Here is a 4,915-nt window from a genome sequence, read left to right as displayed (position 1 = left end):
CCTGGATGAGAAGTTATCGATTGCTTTTGCGAGTTTCTTTGAGTTGCGTGATCTGGAGCAATCAGGCAGCAGGTTATACGTTTCATCATATTATGGGAATTGTGTGATGTGACAAGGTTTGTGAAACAATCTCCGCCGTACGCTCCTCGGTAGCAGCAATCACAATATGATTTAGTTTTACATCAAGTTTGAAAGAGAGTAGATTGGGCCTAAGACAAGTACTTTCATTTTAAATATGGTGTTTGTTTGAAAGCTTAGGTAGCTGAAGTGAATGGCAGATTCAGCTCTGAGATAGATTAATGGCAACAGTGGTGACATTTAAGAGCATACTTCAGAATAATCAGAATAAGTCTATTACAACGAAAGCAAGAAATTTTAGAGGGAGGACTCTCTATCTATGGTTAGCTAAAGAAGTGAGAGAAACCATTTAATTTGATGCATTTGTAAAGATGAAGGTAGATCAGATGATTGATCTGAAAATAAAGAATGGCAGGTTCTTTATTCAGTTAGTCAGGAGGAGGGAATTAGAATCTGAAAACAGTAAAGCAAGAGTTTCCATAGGTTTATAAAGATAAAATGTAGACATAAAGTAAATTTTGGTCCTTGAGAGAGTGAGGATATGAAGTTAATAGTCAATAATAAGGAAATGGCTAATGAAATGAACAAGTATTCTACTTCTCTCTGACTGTCGAAGGTAAAACAAACTCAGGAGGCGAGAGGGAGGAACATAGTGAGATTACATTCTCTATGGAGACTTTATTCAGTAAACTGATGGAATAGGGGACTGACCAGTCTCCGACTCCAGGTGGACTTCATCGCAGGGCCTTGAAGGAGTTTGCAAATGAGGTTGGAGTTGTATTGGCATGAATTTCCAAAATTCCCAAGATTCATAGAGCATAGAACAATACAGCGCAGAACAGGATCTTTGGCCCTCGATATTGCGCTGACCTGTGAACTAATCTAAGCCCATCCCCCTACACTATCCTTCATCATCCATATGTTTATCCAAGGACTGTTTAAATGCCCCTAATTTGGTTGAGTTAGCTACATTGGCAGGCAGGACATTCCACGCCCTTACCTTTTTCTGAGCAAAGAACCTGCCTCTGACATCTGTCTTAAATTTAATCACCTCTCAATTTGTAGCTGTGCCCCCTTGTACAAGCCGACGTCCTCATCCTAGGAAAAAGACTCACTGTCCACCCCATGTAATCCTCTGATCATCTTGTATATCTCTATTAAATCACCTCTTAGCCTTCTTCTCTCCAATGAGAACAGACCCAAGTCCTTCAGCCTTTCCTCATAAGACCTTCTTTCCAGACCAACATCCTGGTAAATCTCCTCTGCACTTTTCCAATGCTTCCACATCCTTCTTGTAATGGGGCGATCAGAACTGTACACAATATTCCAAGTGTGGCTGCACTAACAATTTGTACAGTTGTAGCATGACATCACGGCTCCAGAACTCAATCCCTGTACACTAAAACCTAACATACCGTATGCCTTCTTAACAGCACTACCAACCTGGATGGCAACTGTCAGAGATCTATGTACATGGACACCAAGATTCCTCTGCACATTTCCATTGAGCCAGTATACTGCCTTCCTGTTACTCTTCCCAAAGTGAATCACCTCATATTTAGCTGCACCAAACTCCATTTGCCACCTCTCATCCCAATTCTGCAGTTTATCCAAGTCCTCTTGCAACCTGTATTATTCTTCCACACTGTCAACCACTCCACTAACTTTAGTGTCATCTGCAAACTTACTAACTATCCACTTATGCCTGCATACAAGTCGTTTATAAAAATGACAAACAGTAGTGCTCCCAAAAATGATCCTTGTGACACACCACTAGTAACCGGACTCCAGGCTGAATATTTTCCATCAACCACCACTTGCTGCCTTTTTACGGAAAGCCAGTTTGTAATCCAAATTGCTAAATCACCCTCAATCCCATGCCCCTGCGTTTTCTCCAAAAGCCTACTATGTGGAACCTTATCAAAGGCTTCACTCTAGTTCATGTTCACCACGTCAACTGCCCTACCCTCATTCATATGCTTGGTCACCTTCTCAAAAAACTCAATGAGGTTTGTGAGACACAACCTGCTCTTGACGAAACCATGTTGACTATCTCCAATCAAGTTGCTGCTTGCTAGATGATTACAAATCCTATCTCTTATAATCCTTTCCAAAACTTTTCCTGCAACAGATATAAGACTCAATGGTGTATAATTACCTGGGTCATCTCTACTGCCCTTCTTGAACAAGGGCACAACATTTGTGGGCAGCATAGTGGCACAGTGGTTAGCGCTGCTGCCTCGCAGCGCCAGAGACCTGGGTTCAATTCCCAACTCAGGTGACTGACTGTGTGGAGTTTGCACATTCTTCCCAAGTCTGCGTGGGTTACCTCCGGGTGCACCGGTTTCCTCCCACAGTCCAAAGATGTGCAGATCCGGTGAATTGGCAATGCTAAATTGCCCGTAGTGTTAGGTAAAAGGGGTAAATGTAGGGGAATGGGTGGGTTGCGCTTCGGCAGGTCAGTGTGGACTTGTTGGGCCAAAGGGCCTGTTTCCACATTGTAAGTAATCTAATCTAATCTAAAAAAAATTTGCAATCCTCCAGTCTTCAGGTACTAAACCTGTAGACAATGACGACTCAAAGATCAAGACCAAAGGCTCTGCCATCTCCTCCCTAGTTTCCAGAGAATCCTCGAATAAATCCCATCCGGCACAGGGCACGTGTCTACTTTCACACTTTCAAGAATTGATAACACTTCGTCCTTACTAACCTCAATCCTTTCTACTCCAAAAACCCGAATCTCTGTCTTCGCTACATTATACTCATTTTCCCGAGTGAAAACAGATGAGAAATATTCGTTTTCACAACTCTGATGTCCACAGGGTCCACACACAGCTTCCCACTTTTGTCTTTGACTGGCCCTATTCCTACCCTAGTCATCCTTTTAATCCTCACATACCGATAGAAAGCTTTAGGCCAAGAGAGGCCTACTCAAGAGAGGCAATCCCTATATTCAATAATGAAGGGAGGCAGGAAACTATAGGGAGATCAAACACAGTTACAGTAAGTTCACAGACTCCACTTATCCGAAGCAGGTGACAATCCTTCAATGAAGTCTGATATATTGGGTAAACCTTTAAAGGCAGAATGGCTGAGGAATTCTGAGGTATTGAGGGATCTTGGTGTTCTCTTCCATGAGTTACAGCTGTAGCATCTCACTTAAAGTGAAGCGAAACTGTCTTTTATTACAAGTGGAATTGAATGTAAGAGTAAGAATGTTATGCTTCAGTTATACAGGCCATGTGAAATCACATCTCAGACACTGGGTATAGTTTTGTTCTCTGTTGCAGTAACTCGATCAACCACTGGAGACTGAGTACAGGATTGCAGTTGTTTTAATCAAGCAACGTAGGGACAGCATCACTAGTTCGACCAGAGTAAGACTCTGGAGAATACAGAAAAACTGAGGACCTTTATACCAGAAGCATCTAATCTTGCTTCTTACAAACAGAAGAAAACAGATTTCAGTTGCAGGTCATACATTAATGACATGCATGTCTCTTTCACTCAGTCAAAGATCATTGACACCATATTGATTTGCCTCATTTCTTATCAGTGTCCTTCATCTCCCTGTGTCTAAACCTTTTCTGGCCCAAGGCCTCTCTGCATTGGTTTGATGGAACAAACTGTTGTTTATGAATTCCTGCTTGAGGCTGCTTCAGTTCATTTGGTACAAGGTTCATTAATTATATCCTGTTCTTTAATTTACCTATCATAATCCCTATTGAACCTTTACAGTGTCAATTCACTCTAACCCCAGTCTCATTTAAAAATGAATGTAAATGCGTTAGAGGTGGTTCAGAGGAGATTTACTAGATTAATACTTTGAACGAGTAGCTTCTCTTACGAAGATAACGTGGACAGATTGGGTTTGTTTCCACTGGAGTTTAGATGGGTTTGTGGGTGACTTGAACAAAATATATAAAGTCCTTCAGGGCCTTGATGAGGTGGATGTTAAATGGATGGTGGTTCTTGTGAAGGGCTTTTGCCCGAAACATTGATTTTCCTGCTCCTCGGATGCTGCCTGACCTGATGTGCTTTTCCAGCACCACAGTTTTCATCTCTGCTCCAGTTACGCCTGTCGATATCTGGATCTCTGAATGTTTACATCATTATTATTATAAGTATTACAGAGGAGAAAGTGCTGGATGCCTTGAAACAGTTAAGAGTGGATAAATCCCCAGGACCTGATCTCGGGTGTACCCGAGAACTCTGTGGGAAGCTAGAGAAGTGATTGCTGGGCCTCTTGCTGAGATATTTGTATATAGTCACAGGTGAGGTGCCGAAAGACTGGCGGTAGGCAAACGTGGTGCCACTGTTGAAGAAGGGCGGTAAAGACAAGTCAGGGAACTATAGACCGGTGAGTCTGACCTTGGTGGTTGGCAAGTTGTGGGAGGGAATCCTGATGGGACAGGATGTACATGTATTTGGAAAGGCAAGGACTGATTCAGGATAGTCAACATGGCTTTGTGCATGGGAAATCATGTCTCACAAACTTGATTGAGTTTTTTTGAAGAAGTAACAAAGAAGATTGATGAGGGCAGAGCAGTAGATGTGATCTACATGGACTTCAGTAAGGCGTTCGACAAGTTCCCCATGGGAGACTGATTAGCAAGGTTGGATCTCATGCACTACAGGGAGAACTAGCCATGTGGATGCAGAACTGGCTCAAAGCTAGAAGGCAGAGGGTGATGGTGGAGGGTTGTTTTTCAGACTTGGAGGCCTGTGACCAGTGGAGTGCCACAAGGATCGGTGCCGGGTCCTCTACTTTTTGTCATTTACATAAATGATTTGGATGCGAGCATCAGAGGTACAGTTAGTAAGTTTGCAGATGACA

The sequence above is a fragment of the Chiloscyllium plagiosum genome, unplaced genomic scaffold (genome assembly GCF_004010195.1).
Source record: "Chiloscyllium plagiosum isolate BGI_BamShark_2017 unplaced genomic scaffold, ASM401019v2 scaf_87801, whole genome shotgun sequence".
Taxonomy (NCBI): domain Eukaryota; kingdom Metazoa; phylum Chordata; class Chondrichthyes; order Orectolobiformes; family Hemiscylliidae; genus Chiloscyllium; species Chiloscyllium plagiosum.
This window is presented reverse-complemented; position numbering follows the sequence as displayed.